A 22,116-nucleotide genomic window follows, 5' to 3' on the forward strand; every position below is an offset into this window, starting at 1 on the left:
CACAGTGCAGATCTGAGAGGTTTTTAGCAAGGGGTCACCACAAGGACATTAAAATCGCCCATAATCATAAGATTATGGAGGCATTCCTTCATTGAAGTACTAACAAATTCATTTAGTGTCAATATAGGACTAGAAACTGAGCAAAGTTTAACATCATTATAGAAATTTACCAGACCAGCCAGGCAGTTATCTCCATTGAGTACTAGGCCAATAATTCCGAAATTGTCTGTTAAAACTCTACGTGTTTTGCAAGAGAGTGCTACAGAAATGAACGTGACCAGGCCCCCCTTAGGTCTACCTCTGCTAGATGCTATCGCAGGAACATAGAAAGCCTTTTATCCTTCAAGAAAGAGGTCACAATCCACTGACCAGGTCTCCTGCAAACAGATGATCTGAAACTGCTTAATGTACCTGACCCAGTTACAATCTGTCATCTTTGTGCCCAGTCCCGCAATGTTCCAGGAGATTACATTATTTCCGGTCGATTTCGCCTGTGTGGTCTCCATGTGACCCACTTCAACAGATTTTACATTTCCCTTGCCCTTAGACTTCTCCCGTCAATCACATGCCTCAAGGCCTGAGAGCAAATCAAATCTATTCTGTGTTTCCACCATAAACCCATTCCTATTTTGATTAACAACATTGTACAGGTATGGTGCTATCGGAGCCGGAGCATGAGGTTGAATAAGTGGCCCATAGTTCCTGTATTTAGGCGGGGTTTTAATCAAGTGAGAGTAAAAGTATCCAAGTGGACGTACACATATACTGTTCACGTCCAACATTAAAGATGATGCTCTTAATAAAACTGTTGCCACGTGTTGGGGATGTCTAAAATTAACAACAATACAATCCCCCCTATTTAACTTTCTAGATGGACCAATCCAATTTACCCTTTTGACTGAGAGTATTTGGTCAGAAAATGCGATTGGGAATCCACAGTTAGTATTCAACCAGGCTACTTTTATTTTTTAGTGAATCATGGGATTCCCCATGTGACTGGACAGAATGGTCATCTATGATTGGAACATTAGTCAAGACAGCCACATAGGGTGGGCAGTCAGGTGGGAGATTGATGTAGCGACTTCTCCTTGTTTGTCTGGGCTCTAATCTACCATCATGGTCTGCTGATGACTGTACAGTCAAATCAATTTTTGGTGGGGGATCAGGTAGAACATTTTCTGCTGCAGAGACTTGCCGACATGTCTGCTGTGCTGTCTCTCTAAATGGTCCCTGCCCCGTTTCCACTACCTTAGATCCGACAGGCGCAGCCGATGACAGGTGTTCTGATAACAGGCCACCTAATCTATCTACCTCTAAAGCCAAGGTATCCAGCTTACTTGACAGAGGTCTAATCAGCTCTTCCATTTTTGCCACAATTTTTCCTTCTAAGGTACTGATCAAGAGGGTAAGTTGCTCTAGTTGAATTTTAATACCACCCTCGTTATGACCCTCAGAAGGACAGGAACCCGTAACAGAGCCATTATTGACTATTTCGACTCTTTTTTTATTATGCTTCCCCCCGTTCCAACTGTGATTTTAAACAATTTCTCACCTGTCACCGGTCTCGGTGCTGGCAGTGCCTGTTCTGTTTCCTCAATAGGGATGTCTGGCAGGTCTTCATGTGTCACTGCATGTACCTGAACTACAGTCGTTATAGTGTCCTTATCACTGATGTCAGAATTATAGGGCATAGGTGTATCCACTACTGGGAGAGGCGCCTCATCCTGTAACAGTGGAGTACTTCCCCGTCCTAGAGAGGCCCTTCGTTCATTATTAATTTGATTAACCTTTTTAACGAGGTAGTTGTCCATGGTGCCCAACCCAGAAGTAGATTTGTCTGCTTTACCTCTAGACATCACGTCAACTTATTGCAACTCTCAGAGTAAAGGCTAATGTAATGGAACAATCTACAAAAAATCAAAGCACTTTACACAAATACCCAAGGGTTAAAATAAAACATAAAGTCTCACTTCAGTAAATAAAATCCTTCTCAACAGGACCAGGGTCTATGGCCCAGCCCAGTCTCTTCAAGCCTCTGAGGGCCTCAGATGGCCCGCCCGTTGCCCGCGCGCGTCCCGCAGGGCAGGAGGCTTGCCCTTCTCTTAATACGCCTCCGGGCGCCTTGATGACATTGGTGCCGCTCTGCCGGACCCGGGGCTGCTGGGAATTGTAGTTTGGTGGGACCGACGTGCTCGGCCTGGTGCCGTTTCCCTTACGGCGCAATACAGGAAGAAGAAGGAGATGCCATTGCCCTCACGGCAGGAAGAGGAGAGCAGGTATGTCAGCCGTTCCCCTCACGGCGCGATATTGAGTGTCCTGCTGCGTGCCCCCGAGCGCGTGGGGCGCGCCCTTCTCTTAATGCGGCTCCGGGCGCCTTGATGACGTTGGTGCCGCTGCGCTGGACCAGGGGCTGCTGGGAATTGTAGTTTGGTGGGACCGACGTGCTCGCCCTGCTGCCGTTTCCCTCACAGCGCAATACAGGAAGAATAAGGAGATGCTGTTGCCCTCACAGCAGGAAGAGGAGAGCAGGTATGTCAGCCGTTCACCTCATGGCGCGATATTGAGTGTCCTGCTGCGTGCCCCCCACTAAAGTTACTGTATGATCCTGGTCAAATTGGGGAGTTGCATCTCGGCATTCCTCTTGGTCCTCCTTTCCATGGACGCTGCGTCTGTCAATCTTGGGTGCCACTGCCTGACTGGAGGATGCAGATTGGTAGGTGAATGTGAGTTGTTTTTCTCTGTTTAGCACATGGTAAAGGCCGGCCTGTAAGTGTAGATGGAAAAACAAAAGGGGTATTGAAAAATCAAGGAGGAAATAGAAGCATACATCATGGAGGAGTGCAAACACTTTCAGAGTTGGCATGGCTAAATCATGTCTACTCTTTTGTTTTGTTTCCAGCATTAACCTACAACAGCAACAGGACAAAGCAGGCCCATGGTGCCCAACCAACCTCCACTTAGCTTAGATTTTGAGTGAGCCAGACGGAGCACACATATACAGCAACATAGCATTTTCCAAAGTAAGTAACTAAATCAATGCACAGCTGTCAGTCATACCACTACTACAGTCGTGAGACTCATGACTCCACTCCACCACTGCAGACATGTAGGTCTGCTGTGGTTGTTCTTGACTTGTTTACTTTTTATGCCACTCATGAAAAACGTCCTGAGTTATTCTAGCAATCATCTCCGATCCTACTGACTGACTGCGAAGATGCTATGTCACTGTGGTCATCATGATGGTGTTGTCCAACTCAGTCTGCAGTGTACTGAGTGAGTCTAGATTCCATATTCAAAAATGCAATGGATCGGCCTGCAATGGAAGTACAATTTTGTTATTAAACAACAGGAAGAGAAACATTGAGTTGAGTCACTTTTAGTGTATAGATAAAATACTAGTACATTTTGACTTCACTTAATGCACAACAAACAACAATACAAATACCAATCACTCAAAGTCAACGCAATGCTTGCCATTCATTACCTGTTCCTTCTCATCTTAAGTTAAAGTGCAGTCTCTCTCGGCTGGGAAAGGAGGATAGCTATAGTCATCATGTTGCACTTCTTTTGGAGGGACTCGACAAGGCAAGATTTCTTGTAGGAGTGGACTTAAATGCACACAGCTACAACTCCAATGTGTCATTAAAAAGAGAAGATGGTGGTGATGGATTTGTTGTGATTCAATCCAGAAAGACAGAGACACACACAAATAATAAAAGTAAATAAGGAAGTAAAAAAGTAACAAGTTGAAAGCCTAGCTGTCAGGGAAGTATATCTTGTCCTCAAACTCTGTTGGTTCAACCAGAAGTAGGTAATCATATAACACACTACTTCCGTCAACTAAGTCACTGTTCTCATTTTCCTGCTGTGATTCACATATTTTGTAATTCAGTGGAGAGACTGGTCGTTTTCACTGATACAATGGCACCAGCAGTGCTGAAAATACACTTGGAAGAGGCACTTATGACAGGGCAAGCCAGATAGTTTATCTCAAGCCTGCTAAGCACTGGCCAGTGGCACATTTTCCCATACCAATACATCAATGGGTTTTGATCATTGAAGACCTCTGATGGGTCATCCAGATAGGCCTTGACCATCCGCTCAATGCTCAGGGGTGCTCTGCTGTGCTGGGTCTCTTTTGCCTTTGCATCAGCACTGGACCTAACAAGCCCTTGCTGTAGATACCAATCCTGTGCCGATTTTACTGATGCTGATGATCCTGTTCTTGCTATTGTTGGTGACTGCTGTGAACCAAACACATTGCCCTCTGGCTCTGAAGTTGAACTTGATGCCGGATGCCCTGCTGCAGTACTTGTTGTTGGTTCAAGTAGCGGGCCTTTAATCAACAGCTGTACATTTTCCAAGTCCCTGCCTGCCTTAGCTATCCATGTTTTGTACTGGGCAACATCCACTTCTGAAAAAAGGAATTAATGTCTTAGTGTTCAGTGCTGATTTGTACCGTGGATCCAGAATTGTGGCACAAATGTAATGTTTGTTTGACACAATGCTAGTTTGCACCCTTATATTTTCAGCTAAGCGAAAGGCTAAGCTCTCCACCAACTCATATGCTTCTTTTTTTCTCCACACCTTTGTATGAGTCAAACACCGCCTTCATATGTTGCTCTAGCCTGTGCAACAACAGGATAGCTTGGCCCATAGTACAGTCCTCCCCACTGACTTCATGTGTGAAGAGCTCGAAAGGAAGTAGTATCTCTGTTAGGCATTTACCTAGCCTCCATTGGTCCATCTCAATGGTCATGCCTTTCACAATAGCACAAACATCCCCTAGTCCTTGCATGACATAGTTAATCATTGGTCTGTACTGATCAAACAGAAGATCAAGCATGTATAAGTTGAGGTCCAAAGGGTTTGCACTTCCTGTATGAGTGCTTTGACTGGAATTCTATGCTCATGTTGAATGATCCTCAGCTGCTTCCTGGCTTTAAAATAATGGCTGAAATGTGTGGGTTACTTAAAATCTGTTCAGGCGGTTTGCGGAATAATCACTGGAGCCCAGCAATACAATTCTTGCGCCGGCGGCCTCCAACTTTTACCTCAGAGCCATCCTGTCATTCCCGGTCCAAAGGAACTTTTTGTGCAAGCACAGTCCATCGAGCACTGGACCACTTTATTTCATACTCACCTGTGATAATGCACTTTAATGCTGAGTTTTCACCCCTTTTTCCTTCTGTTCCCTGATCCAAAGCTATTTTTACTGTTCCCCTTTCCCAGACTTTCCATCCTAATCCTCCCCTAAAGAGCTTTCGTATCGCATTTTTAAATCTCTAATGAATTATGTAATTATTGGTTTTAAATATAACAGGTTTTATCAATCTGATGCTCACTAATGTTTTTTTCCAAAAATTGTAAAGATTTTAATTAATCATCCAATAAAGTGTTAACTACAGTCAATACCATTGTGCATACACATGCTAAACACAGAGTTATATTGCAGCAAAAAAATCTGCATACATTTGCAGTTGTGCTCCCAAAACTTCACAAAAATGCTTTACAAATATATACATACTTTAATCGTACTAGGCTAGGTACGATTAAAGTAAAAAAATGTCTTGCTGTGTTGTAAAAATCTTCTACGGGGCAAAAGTGAAGCTACTACTTTGCAAGCATTGTGAAATACGACAATCAGGACCATTGCATACCTTTGCCAGTGAAAAAATCAATCTGTATACCAATATTTCCTAAATGGTTTCCATAATAAAGGAATGTTACCATTGTAGTGTCTCTCTAACTAGACAGGTTTGACTCAAACATCCTATTAAGAAAAAAGAGGTTACATAACTGTTATACCTGGTATCCTTGGTGTGGTTTTCATGACATAATGCCTCTACCTCCTGTGTTTTTGATGCTGTGCTGGATTTAGTTTTTGCTGTCTTAGATGCTTTGGGCACTTTGCCACTCCTGATAAGTGTCAAAGTGAAAGTGCTCGCTGTGTAAATTGTGATTGTGATTGGTTCTCCCTGATTGGCATATTTGTTTTACCAATAGGTTCCTAGTAAAATGCATTAAGTGTGCCAGACCTGGTAAATCAAATGCTACTAGTGGGCTTGCAGCACTGATTGTGCCACCCAGATGATTAGTCCTGAAAAGATGTCTCAGGCCTGCCACCGTAGTGCCTGCACGCAGTTTGTTACCTGCAATGTCGACCTAGCCAGTGTACCCTCTTGCCAGGACTTACCCTTCCCTTTTCGTACACATAGGACACCCTATAGCAGGTACAAGGAACCCCCTTGGGCAGGGTTCAGTATATGTGAAAGGTAGGACATGTACTGGTGTGTGAAGCATGTCCTGAGAGTGAAATAGTTCCAATTTCGTTTTTTGGTATTGAAAGGCTATCTTGCCCATAGGACAGAATGGGGAATACTTTGTAACATTTTACAAGCATATGTTCCCATAGGGATAAGACAGAAAAATAGAATTTGTTTAGTACCCCTAAACTCAGAATTTAATAACACATCGTTTAGTAAAGATGTTTTTTCAATTGTGTGTTTGAAAATACCACCTTTAAAAAGTGGCCATTTTCTTGTTCAACCTTCCAGTGTGCCTCCGCCTGTTTGTTGATTGACTGTCCGGCTTTGGAGTGACAGGGCCTGGGGTGGTTCCAGGAGTCTGGGCGAGTCAGCACTAGGCTGAATAGGCCTGATCTGCACTTGGAGTTGTGGGAGGAGTAGCACCTGTACCTTAATAGGGATGTGCTTTCCTTCCACAATGCTGGCTCCATCTCACTGCGGTGTGTCTGGGGCCAAGGCTCACACTGACAAAGGAGGCTGTTGTGCACTGGCAGAGTGCCCCCAGAACTGAACTGGGCTCAGAGACACTTGCACAAAGAGAACAAAGACATTTTGGGGTATAAGTATTAGACCTAAAACCCCTGAGCTTTAGATCATTCCTGGAATTCAAGAGGAACCTTTGCCTAGGAGAAGAGCTGGAGAGACTGAGGAGAAGTACTGACCTTTCTGTGTGTTTGGGGTTGGCCTGCAGTGGCTGTTTCTGCCAAGGAAATGAGAAGGACTTTGATGTGTACTGTGTCCCCTGCTTGAAGGAGATCTCCAAGGGCCTGAAGTGTACTGGCCCCCTGTTCAGAAGTCTCAGGGACACAAAGACTTCACCCCCAGCTCCCCTGAAGTTGGCTGTTGTGGTGAGTTCTGACCTGCCTTGAGGGGCCTGTGCCAGTTTGGGCCTCTGGAGGTTGTTGCTGCTGTTTGGGAGCTGGAAGAGAGAAGAAACTCAAGAACTACAGAAATCAACGCATTGCTCTTCTTGCGGCTGTTTTTCACACGCATCTTCACGGCGCAAGAAGAATTTCCATGCATCGCTGCTGCGATAACTCTCACTGCGCCTGTTGCCGCTGCAAGAATTGACGTATTCAGGGATCGCGGCTGAAGAGGACTAATGCAGCGCCACTCAACGCTGCCGCATTGATCACCGACGCATCCCAAAGATCCACTCATTGTACCTGTGTGACACCCTTCCCCAACGCAAACACAACAGGTGATGGACCGAATGTGGATCAATGTCACACACTCACCCCAGTCAAAAGATCTGGGCCCAAATCCATCGTTTTTTTGCACTCCACACCACCCTGGGTTAGACAATGGCGATATGCAAATCAGCTCTGACCCTGTGCCCCATGGGAACAGCCCAGTCCGAACTACAAAAGCCATGTCCTTCCCAGAACGGAATCAAGCATCCGAGGACCGGACCGGTTTCGAGGTAACACCTCTCATCAGCCCGGCTAGCTTGACTCCAGTGGTGTGGAGTGCCTGGGACCCACGTCTGGGCATCCCCAGCGCACTTAGGGCGGAATATGCAAACACAACAGGTGATGGACCGAATGTGGATCAATGTCACACACTCACCCCAGTCAAAAGATCTGGGCCCAAATCCATCATTTTTTTGCACTCCACACCACCCTGGGTTAGACAATGGCGATATGCAAATCAGCTCTGACCCTGTGCCCCATGAAAACAGCCCAGTCCGAACTACAAAAGCCATGTCCTTCCCAGAACGGAATCAAGCATCCGAGGACCGGACCGGTTTCGAGGTAACACCTCTCATCAGCCCGGCTAGCTTGACTCCAGTGGTGTGGAGTGCCTGGGACCCACGTCTGGGCATCCCCAGCGCACTTAGGGTGGAATATGCAAACACAACAGGTGATGGACCGAATGTGGATCAATGTCACACACTCACCCCAGTCAAAAGATCTGGGCCCAAATCCATCGTTTTTTTGCACTCCACACCACCCTGGGTTAGACAATGGCGATATGCAAATCAGCTCATACCCTGTGCCCCATGGGAACAGCCCAGTCCGAACTACAAAAGCCATGTCCTTCCCAGAACGGAATCAAGCATCCGAGGACCGGACCGGTTTCGAGGTAACACCTCTAATCAGCTCGGCTAGCTTGACTCCAGTGGTGTGGAGTGTCTGGGACCCACGTCTGGGCATCCCCAGCGCACTTAGGGCGGAATATGCAAACACAACAGGTGATGGACCGAATGTGGATCAATGTCACACACTCACCCCAGTCAAAAGATCTGGGCCCAAATCCATCGTTTTTTTGCACTCCACACCACCCTGGGTTAGACAATGGCGATATGCAAATCAGCTCTGACCCTGTGCCCCATGGGAACAGCCCAGTCCGAACTACAAAAGCCATGTCCTTCCCAGAACGGAATCAAGCATCCGAGGACCGGACCGGTTTCGAGGTAACACCTCTCATCAGCCCGGCTAGCTTGACTCCAGTGGTGTGGAGTGCCTGGGACCCACGTCTGGGCATCCCCAGCGCACTTAGGGCGGAATATGCAAACACAACAGGTGATGGACCGAATGTGGATCAATGTCACACACTCACCCCAGTCAAAAGATCTGGGCCCAAATCCATCATTTTTTTGCACTCCACACCACCCTGGGTTAGACAATGGCGATATGCAAATCAGCTCTGACCCTGTGCCCCATGAAAACAGCCCAGTCCGAACTACAAAAGCCATGTCCTTCCCAGAACGAAATCAAGCATCCGAGGACCGGACCGGTTTCGAGGTAACACCTCTCATCAGCCCGGCTAGCTTGACTCCAGTGGTGTGGAGTGCCTGGGACCCACGTCTGGGCATCCCCAGCGCACTTAGGGCGGAATATGCAAACACAACAGGTGATGGACCGAATGTGGATCAATGTCACACACTCACCCCAGTCAAAAGATCTGGGCCCAAATCCATCGTTTTTTTGCACTCCACACCACCCTGGGTTAGACAATGGCGATATGCAAATTAGCTCATACCCTGTGCCCCATGGGAACAGCCCAGTCCGAACTACAAAAGCCATGTCCTTCCCAGAACGGAATCAAGCATCCGAGGACCGGACCGGTTTCGAGGTAACACCTCTAATCAGCTCGGCTAGCTTGACTCCAGTGGTGTGGAGTGTCTGGGACCCACGTCTGGGCATCCCCAGCGCACTTAGGGCGGAATATGCAAACACAACAGGTGATGGACCGAATGTGGATCAATGTCACACACTCACCCCAGTCAAAAGATCTGGGCCCAAATCCATCGTTTTTTTGCACTCCACACCACCCTGGGTTAGACAATGGCGATATGCAAATCAGCTCTGACCCTGTGCCCCATGGGAACAGCCCAGTCCGAACTACAAAAGCCATGTCCTTCCCAGAACGGAATCAAGCATCCGAGGACCGGACCGGTTTCGAGGTAACACCTCTCATCAGCCCGGCTAGCTTGACTCCAGTGGTGTGGAGTGCCTGGGACCCACGTCTGGGCATCCCCAGCGCACTTAGGGCGGAATATGCAAACACAACAGGTGATGGACCGAATGTGGATCAATGTCACACACTCACCCCAGTCAAAAGATCTGGGCCCAAATCCATCGTTTTTTTGCACTCCACACCACCCTGGGTTAGACAATGGCGATATGCAAATCAGCTCTGACCCTGTGCCCCATGGGAACAGCCCAGTCCGAACTACAAAAGCCATGTCCTTCCCAGAACGGAATCAAGCATCCGAGGACCAGACCGGTTTCGAGGTAACACCTCTCATCAGCCCGGCTAGCTTGACTCCAGTGGTGTGGAGTGCCTGGGACCCACGTCTGGGCATCCCCAGCGCACTTAGGGCGGAATATGCAAACACAACAGGTGATGGACCGAATGTGGATCAATGTCACACACTCACCCCAGTCAAAAGATCTGGGCCCAAATCCATCGTTTTTTTGCACTCCACACCACCCTGGGTTAGACAATGGCGATATGCAAATCAGCTCATACCCTGTGCCCCATGGGAACAGCCCAGTCCGAACTACAAAAGCCATGTCCTTCCCAGAACGGAATCAAGCATCCGAGGACCGGACCGGTTTCGAGGTAACACCTCTAATCAGCTCGGCTAGCTTGACTCCAGTGGTGTGGAGTGTCTGGGACCCACGTCTGGGCATCCCCAGCGCACTTAGGGCGGAATATGCAAACACAACAGGTGATGGACCGAATGTGGATCAATGTCACACACTCACCCCAGTCAAAAGATCTGGGCCCAAATCCATCTTTTTTTTGCACTCCACACCACCCTGGGTTAGACAATGGCGATATGCAAATCAGCTCTGACCCTGTGCCCCATGGGAACAGCCCAGTCCGAACTACAAAAGCCATGTCCTTCCCAGAACGGAATCAAGCATCCGAGGACCGGACCGGTTTCGAGGTAACACCTCTCATCAGCCCGGCTAGCTTGACTCCAGTGGTGTGGATTGCCTGGGACCCACGTCTGGGCATCCCCAGCGCACTTAGGGCGGAATATGCAAACACAACAGGTGATGGACCGAATGTGGATCAATGTCACACACTCACCCCAGTCAAAAGATCTGGGCCCATATCCATCGTTTTTTTGCACTCCACACCACCCTGGGTTAGACAATGGCGATATGCAAATCAGCTCTGACCCTGTGCCCCATGGGAACAGCCCAGTCCGAACTACAAAAGCCATGTCCTTCCCAGAACGGAATCAAGCATCCGAGGACCAGACCGGTTTCGAGGTAACACCTCTCATCAGCCCGGCTAGCTTGACTCCAGTTGTGTGGAGTGCCTGGGACCCACGTCTGGGCATCCCCAGCGCACTTAGGGCGGAATATGCAAACACAACAGGTGATGGACCGAATGTGGATCAATGTCACACACTCACCCCAGTCAAAAGATCTGGGCTCAAATCCATCGTTTTTTTGCACTCCACACCACCCTGGGTTAGACAATGGCGATATGCAAATCAGCTCTGACCCTGTGCCCCATGGGAACAGCCCAGTCCGAACTACAAAAGCCATGTCCTTCCCAGAACGGAATCAAGCATCCGAGGACCGGACCGGTTTCGAGGTAACACCTCTCATCAGCCCGGCTAGCTTGACTCCAGTGGTGTGGAGTGCCTGGGACCCACGTCTGGGCATCCCCAGCGCACTTAGGGCGGAATATGCAAACACAACAGGTGATGGACCGAATGTGGATCAATGTCACACACTCACCCCAGTCAAAAGATCTGGGCCCAAATCCATCGTTTTTTTGCACTCCACACCACCCTGGGTTAGACAATGGCGATTTGCAAATCAGCTCTGACCCTGTGCCCCATGGGAACAGCCCAGTCCGAACTACAAAAGCCATGTCCTTCCCAGAACGGAATCAAGCATCCGAGGACCGGACCGGTTTCGAGGTACCACCTCTAATCAGCTCGGCTAGCTTGACTCCAGTGGTGTGGAGTGTCTGGGACCCACGTCTGGGCATCCCCAGCGCACTTAGGGCGGAATATGCAAACACAACAGGTGATGGACCGAATGTGGATCAATGTCACACACTCACCCCAGTCAAAAGATCTGGGCCCAAATCCATCGTTTTTTTGCACTCCACACCATTGTTTTTTGTAATTTTCTCCCTGAGTGTACTGGGGTAGCTCAGACATGGGTCCCAGAGCCTCCACACCACTGGAGTCAAGCTAGCCGGGCTGATGAGAGGTGTTACCTCGAAACCGGTCCGGTCCTCGGATGCTTGATTCCGGTCTGGGAAAGATATGGCTGTGTAGTTCGGACTGGACTGTTCCCATGGGGCACAGGGTCAGAGCTGATTTGCATAAAGCCATTATCTAACCCAGGGTGGTGTGGAGTGCAAAAAACGATGGATTTAGGCCCAGATCCTTGTACTGGGGTGAATGTAAGACATTGATCTACATTCTGTCCATCAAATAGTTTTTTGTAATTTTCACCCTTCCCCAACGCATCACCTGCGGACCGGAACCGGCACAAAGAAACGATGCATCACTCCCCCTACAGACCAGAATCGACGCAACCCTTGCTCTCCGTGCAGCGGGACTGTGGCAATGCCTCCTCAGGGTCTCAGGAGTGTTGCATCTCTTTGTTTTCCGATGCTGCGGCTTGGTGAACTTTGACTCAACTAGGGGTACTTTGGTGAAAAGTCACACATCCATAGGTTTCTATTGTACAAGTTCTTTAAATCTTTTGAAAGTCATGTTTTTCACTGTGTATGTTGGGTTTTTGTCGTTTTGACCTTGTTTAGTTTAGATGATACTTTATTTTTCTAAACTTGTGTGGTGTCCTTTTGTGGTGTTTTCACTGTGTTACTGTTGTGTGTTGGTACAAATACTTTACACATTGCCTTTGGGATGAGCCTGTCTGCTGGTGCCTGGCTACCAAAGGGGTGAACAGGGGTTATCTAAAGTGTGTACCCACTTACCCTGACTAGAAGAAAGGGTCCCTATTTGGACAAAAGTACCTACCTCTGCCAGACCTCTGACAGCCCCCCATTTCTGACAATAACTTTTATTTTTATTAAGTTATGAACGACTGAGAAGCCATAGACAATTGCATGATGATTATACAACATGTTGTGATAGATGTTTTTGTACCATTTGGAGGTAAGCAAGAGGACCGAGAGCAGGTTGAAGCTTCAAGATGTTATCTTTTATTCTGTGTGTTCTTGACCTATTTTCACAGCTCTAATATTGTTCGCAAAATAAATATTTTGTAATTTTTACGGGTTGAGCACAAAAGAGCATGCAGTGACTGTCAGGTGTAGACACTGGCCTTAATAATAATCACACCCTCCAGGATTTTGCGATTGGCAAACAATTCACAAATTCGGCAGTCAGCGGTTTTGTAGAAAGTCAGTGCTTTTTGCAATAGTGCCTGTGAAACTTTTGAATGCGACCCTCCTGGGATTGGTCTAGTGGCTCGCCACTGAGCCAATAGAAGGAGGGGTTCTTGCATTCCTTCATGTGAGGGCTGTGACGCTCCCTTCTGTAAATGCGCCCTTGGCCCACCACATGCCCCGTAGGCACCAGGCCCTAAACATTAAAAGAAAAATTAGCCCTGGGCACACCACATGCCCTGTGGATAGTGAGCCCAAATCAGTATGAAAGAAATTCCCCTCCTCCCAAGTACCCCATGTGGGTGGGCCTCAGACTTGATACAAACAATGCACCCTGGGCCCGCCGTACATGGGGATCCAGGGGAGGAATTAACATTTATCAAGTTTTGGGCCTGCCTCACACGGGGCACACAGCAGGCCCAGATGTATTTTTTTTTAATAATGCTTAGAGACTGTCACCCACAAGGAACCCAGAATGGCCAGGGTGCATTTATTTTTATCCAGTTCCCCAAAACACGATGAAAATACATGCACATAGCAAAAATAAAGTGCAGCAAAAATGGAGCAAAATCTCTTTATTAGTACTACAAAATTTGCTGATCCATCCCGCAATATCCTGGGGGGTCTGAATGCTGAAATTCAATGAACATTACTATTTACTTTAAGCAGGTAACATGCTTATTTTGTTTGTTGTGCTGGTTTCAAAACTGAAAAGGGTTGCAAAGATACAGTCCTTATGTGGATGAATGTTATGTACATTGTTTTGACCTTAATAAGCATATAAATGAAACCCTCAACCCTGGACTAACTATGATTCAGCACCCAATGAGATCTGAAGACATTGGGCACTGTCAAAATTATTTAGGATTACCTTTCAGGTCATTGTGCCCTAGGTGAGTGAGTGTGCTTGCAGTAGGGTGCTGGGAAGATAATGTTTAATAAGGCAAAATCAGCAGCAGCATCCCGACAGGAAAGCAGAGCACTCAGCTCAATCAAGTAGAAGTACCACAGCTGGCTCAACACATATCTGTCTTGAAGGAGTGCAGGAAGCCAGCTTGGAGCAAGGTCTTGCTCCCTGTCTAGTCTCTTGATAATTCACAAAAAATTGGTAAATGTCAGATTAAAAAAACCTAACCTAGGAATGGGGATTCTGCTGCATGTGTGAAAAAACAAGACCCTGTCCAAAGAAAAGAAAATTCTTTTCCTGAGTCCCCTCACTCACCCATGGTTGCCCCTATGTGACATGCTTCATCATTGGGGCCATCCCAGACAGCTGCTGCTTGGGGTGTGCTGCGACTTCCTCTTGACATTTCAATGCACTATTTTGTCTATTTTTTCTATTTTTCTTTTTCTTTGAGCATCTGCCATTCACATTATGGACAGACACAGCAATTTGTTTTGCTGGTAGTTCTCTTATTTTCTCCGCTTTGCTCACAGTTAACTACAATGCTTTGTATCTCTTTAGGGTATGACTAGAAGCCCCTCCACCCCGGCAGACCATGAGGCATAATATTGCCAAAGCATAAGTATGTTCCAGAAGTTTTGAGAACATTACGTGTTTCTATGTTGAATATCATGTGGTATCCAGTTTTTTCACAAAGTGTATTTAAAATTATATCCCTGCATCTAAGTATGCTTTCTCACAAAGGAGACATCTGATGTATTTTATTATGTCACATACAATAAATTAAAGCACTAATTAATTATTATCTCTAAGGGCACCAACTATGGAGGAGCGCATTGATCGGATTATCCCATTAGGTGTGGCCCGGCCCATGTTAGAGGTGGGCAAGCATGATGTGCTAACTTTTCATTCTATTTTATTCCCTGTACAGATACTACGAGTCAAAGACTAAACCGTATGTATTTGGAATTGGGTGCTCACACATTAGGTGTGCATCCTCACTTTATTATAGGTTTTCACAAGGAGTGGCATGCATGGGGCTGGTTCTTGTGTGGTCCTGTATAAGAGGATTAGGGGATACCTCGAAACATGTCAACGGAATATTAGGTACTGAAAACACATAACGGTAATATATTTTCCCTACTATTTAACCCCTTTTTATCCTTACCAACTAGAGGTGAGAATACACTATTAGCTCACTAGCTAGGTATTTTTAACATCATTTTCACCACTCCATGAACACTGCACTACACATTTCTTCATAAAAAAGTGCTCCTACATAGTTCAGCAAGTCGCAGCGCACCCCAAGCAGCAGCTGTTTGGGATAGCCCCAATGATGAAGCATGTCACCTAGGGGCAACCTTGGGTGAGTGAGGGTACTCGAGAAAATAATTGTATTTTCTTTGGACAGGGGTCTTGTTGTTTCACGCATTCAGCGGAATCCCCATTCCCTTTGGTTAAGTTTTTTGGGTCTGACGTTTACAGATTATATGTGAACTACATGTACATTCGAGGGTGAACCTAACCAGTACCTCCATCTCCAGGCGCGTATCTAGGGGGGGCGGGGGGAGGCTGTCTGCCCCAGGCACCACTATTTTGAAGGCGGCCGGGCGGCACTGGCCCGTTGCGGCGGCCTTCATAATTTATTTGGGGACACTCACTCAGTCAGTGTACCCAAATAAATTATGAAGGCCGCCGCAACGGGCCAGTGCCGCCCGGGCCGGGTGCCGTTTGAAGAACAAGCGCTGCGCACGCAGCAGCACCGCACGTGACTTCCTTACTGCAGCGTCAGTGGGTGTCTGAATTGCCTCGCTCTCTGTGCCTGAAATTAGTTGTGTGAGGCGCAATAAGTGCGCCTCTGCTCACACGCAGGAAATATTTTCAAAAATGTGTCCCAGTGGCTGCTACTGGACTCACCCGACCCAACGAGCGCCAATTATCAGTTTCCCAAAGATTAATGTGTTGGAGTGGAGCGCGGCGCTATTCGCTCTGCCGGCTTGTATGGTGCGTTCTGCAGCCTCTCTTCAAGGTGCTGCGGAGTCTGGACCGGAGTTGGACCTGTTGCCGCTCAGTCCTGGAGAGAAATTAAGAGGAGCTTGCAGCGCGCTTAATGAGTCCGGACCATAACTGTCGGTGTCGAGTATGGGGCCTGCTGCCTCCTAAAAGCTTGTCTGCGGTACCGTGGCGCTCACTCTTGAGGCCTGAGTCTACACACAGGTAACATACATCCTAATTATATTTGATTTTAATGAGCCATACGTGCCGAGTGCCTGTTAACTCTGCGTGAACATTTTGACATCAGCCCTTCTTCACAAGGCCTCGGGCTCTATACAACCTATCTGAGTAGGGCTCGCACCTTGGTACGTCCACAGGGCGTGAGCCAAACCTCACTGGTGGTGCACTGTGTGCACGCCGGCATAAACAGGGGAGGAAGCGTCATTTCAGCAAAAAAGGGGGTTTCCTGCAGCCCCCACCCCCAGAAAGTAATTTCTGTCTCCTGTGCGAGCCTTCCGTAATGAGTCCTAAGAAAACAGCTGCTCAACTCTTGTCAACTCGTGCTGCCATTAGGATTTTACTAAAATCCTGCCAACTCAGTCCCCCTGTGTGGTGCCTGGGAAGTGTGCAACAACCAGGCAAGTGCAGCCTATGAATCAGTGTGAGACGTCATGAACACCCAGCAGAAGCACTATAGCACGTGAGCATTCGTGCCAGCATTTCATACAAAAAATGTAAAGACCAGCATAATGCAATAATACTATTTGATCCTCTAAATGCCAAATAAGCTGTAAGCCTTGTCAGTATACAAAAGACAGGGATAAATGAACCATGATGGACTTGTATCATTAATGCTGATAGGGACAACAACGTCCATGTTGAGGCTCTACTTCCACTTGCTGGAATAACACGTGGGGAAGTTGTTTGGTTTTGAAAGTAAACGCAAAGTACCAAACCAGAGACTGCGAGCTGCAGCCACTTACAGACGACAGGAGCACTGCCAGCAAGCACTTTTGCTCTCCTGTCCAAATTCACGGACCAAATAAGCTCTCTGCCTCAGTCTTGCACTGCAGGGAAGACTTCTCGTAGGACAGGTGAGTCCAGCGAGAGAGCATTTACTAATCTGTGCAATGGGGACATTGTCTGTGTGAGTGTGGGAGTGGGGTTAAGCTACTGTTAGAACTTCTAATTTTTCAAAAGTCTAATTTCTAATCTTTATGTCTCTCCGTGCACTTCAGTGCTTGATTTTACTCATGCAAAAGTGTCACTTAAGTATTACACATTTGGCAGTTGAATCTCATAGGTACACCACTGAAATGTCACACATAAGCAATCTGAAAAGTACACAGTTGTGGGCGTTATGGAACATGAGGCTCATTTGCAGGCAGTCTGGCCTCACCGTCCTGTTTGATACAGTTGGTTCTCAGAGTGCCCTTCCATTCCTGGTGCATTGTAGCAGTTATAAGATTTTCTTAGAGTTTCTCGTTGCTCAAATGGGTGTAATTTCTGATATTTATTTATTTCCCTCGTCTTCATTGCTTGACTTTGCTCGCGAGAAAGTGTCACTCATAGTCGTTGAATGACACTCATAATTACATTACAAATAAGAAAATGTCACACATAGGCAATCTGAAACTTTGGCAGCTGCGCCAACCAAAGGATCTTAGCGGCCTCTGCAGCCCAGGGGACATTTTTGCTACTGAACCTGACCTGAAACATGCCTGGGCCGCATGGTTTGTCCCTGGGACTGGGAGTCAGTGGGGCTATGAGGAGGCCGGGCCGTACCTAAGTGCCGCTCGCCTGGAGTGAGGTAATTGTATCTCTCTCTGCTAGTTTTTAATAAAATTAAGAAGAATGTACCTTTAAATTATATGCAAAAAGGAGGGGGTTGACAGCGTGCACACCTTTATTTTCTTATTGTCCTGAATTCTTATTCCATTTTCAGTTTGATAACGTGCAAGCCCCTGCAGTTTTTAAACAAGGCGGATTGTATTTAAATTCACGACGGGTTGGGTAATAAACACGCCTGCATGCGTACGATGAATTTGTACAACAGCTAATGTAAACATGACATATAGGATTGTATATAATTAAGGTTGTATGTCATCTTAGGGTGGACGGGGCAGTTAGGTTTGATGCGTGGTGGTGGAGGAAGCGTAAATTATTTATGCAGCTTGATAGACAACGCACTGACACATGTTACCTGGGCACAAGCAGTGGATTTTGGGACATGTAGTAGATTTTGTTTTTGATAAATATCATGAAGGACGGATTTAGAAGAGTGGGGTCACTTCGATTGTAACAAGGTTACCAGGGTAAGATGAAGGGGAGGTTACTATTGAGAAAAGACGTTGGCATGTTAAATAAATCACTAATGATTATGGAGTACATGAAAGGAAAGGTTACCGCTTAACTCAGCATTGAAGAGGGATATATAGGGATAACGGAGGTGGTTACAAAAAGGAGGAGGGTGAACACAGAGCACAGGTGTTAAAAGCACAGGTTTAGGAAAGCATGCAGTACGTGGAGGCTTTTATTTCAATCGTGAGGCGTTTATGGAAGCTGCTTTAGAAGGTAAAGGTCCAGGGTGTCTTAGCTTTTGGGCAACAATTAGTTTATGAAGGGGTGTCACGTAAATGTATTAGGATGCAAGCTTAAGGGATTGAAATGTGAAAAGTGGAGAGGTGGTTTTGGGGGTCAACTTAGAGGTAGCTCTAGGGTTACTTTTAGCAGGAAAAACGTTAATTTATATAAGGTGAAAACAGTATAATTCAACGTAGATATCAATGCATTGTATTGATTCAAATGCACGTTTTGACAACAATGTTTTTTAATTGTACAGTACTTCTGACGAAGATCCAGAAATAGGCCCGAAATGCATTGGGTTATTTGGATCGATGAATGAGGATTACTTATGTATCGTGCTACAGTATAAGGCCAGGATTGGCATGTCTGCAGATGATAAGGATTTAAAGAACATAAGAAATTGGAATAAAAATGATGGAAATGGTTTATTTTGGCATCAGAGTCATGCTTAATTTGTGCTGTGCATCCGATAAGGGTGATACATCGCCCCATTTCTACAGGTTCCTTTACATTATACAGCACTGAGCCACACTGTGACGAAGTTGTGAGAAGCTGTGGTGGCAATCAGCACGGCCCGCACCACAGGAATTATTTAAAACATCAAATGAGCCCTGCCGCCTGTGACCCTTCCCATCCCGCCCCATGGACTGCGGCGGATGTGGAGGCCAGAGCACACAATTGTGCAACTTTGCTGCTTACCTATTTTTGAATAATGCCCGGGCAGCATGGTTTTCCCCGGGAGTAATTGCGGCTACTACGAGGCAGCTGCGCAATACAGAATTGCTGCACGTCTTGAGTCAGTGCATAGAGTGAAGTAATGATATCTCTCACTCTGCTAGTTTCTCATAAAAATAAAGATGTGCTTGCTGCCTTTTAAACTAGCAGCGCCTAGTGCGCAGTCATGATTATCTTTAGCTGCCTGCTCTGTTACAAGCTGAAGTTTTGCAGTCACTCACAGCCTGGGTCAGTTGAATCACTTGTTTTCATGAAACGCGCCACTTCACAAACAGCCGCACTAAAATCGTGTTAGGCCGTTTGGTGTTTTTGAGCCACACTGTGTCACTTAAGTCAATAGAGCCTAGTAAAGCTCTGTGGGGTTCATGGTCTTATCTGTGCCTTGGACAGATAGAGGTTCCCTAACCCGGGGAGGGGTGGGCGCAGACCTCTCAGGGTTAATGATTTTTACTATTGTTGGTCAAGTCAGCTTTTGGAAAAAACATTTCTACTGATTTATGTTGCATTTTTTATTCAACCCCAGTGTGTTTCCCTCATCTTCATTGCTTAATGTTACTCTCGTGAAGGTTTCACTCATTGTCATTGAAATGTCACTCATAATTTCGCTGAAATTATGAAAGGTCACACATAGCAGTCCGAAACCTTGGCAGCTATGGTCCTTTCTCTGTTATGTGTAGAGGAAGTGGGTTGCAGGCTCTGGCCTTGGACACAGGAACAAACCAGCACAGTAACAGGGGCAGTGTTTTAAATGGGCCTGCGCTTCAAAATACTCTTCTCTTCAGTGATAGAACTTTTGTTTTGCAGTTTTGTAGCAGTATAGAGGTATTAAAAGTACTACAATGTTCCTTGTATATTGAGCAGTTTTCGGGCAACTCACAGTGTCAAGTAAACTCTGGTGATTAATTTACCTGCTGGAGAGAGATGGGCATTTCCTCTAGTGTTATGTTATGTTAATTTCGATTTATATAGCGCCAAATCACCGACAGGTCTCTTAGCGCTTGCTTTGGGAACCCGTCCTGGCTTTCCCTGCGAGATAACCCCTACTGGGCATCCCCAAGGTGAAGACCAGGCATCCCATCGCCGCGGTGGGGCCGTAGTGGAGATTAAGCAAGCTAATGCCCAGAGATGCAGAGTGTGAACCCACGATTCAAGTAGGCACCGAGGCGAGAATTATCGAGTCCGTGGATATTTGAGCTCAAGACCCTGCCGCGTCGGGAATTGAACCCTGATCCCGGGTCTGACCTCTGCATCAGGGTCTGCCTCCTCTAACCAGTGAGCCACACTTCTTCACAAATTGGCAGGTTTCATTTGTGTGAGGTAGCGCAGGTGGTCGGTGGTCAAACCCAGTGTGGTGGACTGGTCTGCAGACATTGCTGAGATCATGGGCGGGGCAGACAGGGGACAAGGGTCCTGTACAAGCTGTGATGATATGCTTGAGATGTCACAAGCAGGGTAGGTAGAACTGATGTATGTTTTGGGTTTTCTTCTGCTTTTCCTTCAGCGGCGTAGCTAGACGGAGGTGGTCCACCCCAGGTGGCACTATTTTGGGGACAGGGGCTGTCTAGCCCTGGACCGTGTCATGTATGTGCATGTAACTTGCATGATCGAGGTAACTTTAGCGGCGATACTACGTGTTTTTCAGACCTCTTTCAGGTGGTCACCGTCCTTTTTCCCCAACACCTCCCCAGGGGGGCGGCAATCTGAAGGATAGCCCCTGGCGCCACAAGCTCTAGCTACGCCTCTGTCCATCTCTTCCCTTTTTTGATTGCGTAGTCTCTTGATAGAGCACCCGATGCTTTCTTCCCAGAATGTTCTCAAGTGGCCACTGTCTATGTGATGGTGACCTAGAGAGTTTATAGGGGACAACGAAAGAAGTGGAGATATGCTTTTGTTGGCCTCTGTAGGCAGGTTACATTCTCCAACTGGCTCATATTATGTGTCCAAATCTAACCACACAATATTAATAGAAAGCACAAAGGGGATTCAATATCTCAAACTTAATTTAGAAAGGGCAGCTACAAAGCAAAGTACTGCATAGAATATCTCGGGGATTCTTCACCAGTTGAAGGACAGGTGGAGACAGCAACAGAGGGTCTCCCTGTCCCGGAGCACACCACATCTGTTTGAAAGGTCGCTGCGATCAAGAAACCCATAAGTTATACCAAAAAGAATAATCCTGGGGAACTTGGAGGACAAAAGGAAAACGGTGGGGATGTTGCAGCTGCGCCGGTGGTCAGGGACTTTTGTCCTTACCTTAACATAACATCATCTTACAATGATCTGAATCTGCCTAAAACGGGGCTATAAACGAATTATTCTTTGCACGTGGTCCTAAAAAATGTAGGGGCATATTATCAAGGGGGTTTATCTCCGCTTTTTTGGCTTTAAATGCCAAGAAAGCGGAGATAAAATTATCTCCCTATTACCTAGCTGCCGCTAACACCAGTTAGCGACAGCTAGTAGGAGATAGCGACCATCTTGGGCCCCACTTTGCATGTCAGTGATATTTATCACTAATGAGATGCAAAGTGGGCGTGCCAAGATGTTAGCGACTGAAAACAGTCGCTAACATCGCTATCTCCTATTACCAACTTTTGGAGATATTCGTGCTAAGCGGGAATATCTCCAAAAGCTAAAGACCTGCCCTGAGCAGTTATTAGCCATGTTATCCAATGGGAGGTGGATAACATGGCTAAGAGCATTTTCTCGCTAATGCATGAATATCGCTGACTTTTCAGCGATATT

This window comes from Lissotriton vulgaris, chromosome 1_1, assembly GCF_964263255.1.
Source record: "Lissotriton vulgaris chromosome 1_1, aLisVul1.2, whole genome shotgun sequence".
Lineage (NCBI taxonomy): Eukaryota > Metazoa > Chordata > Amphibia > Caudata > Salamandridae > Lissotriton > Lissotriton vulgaris.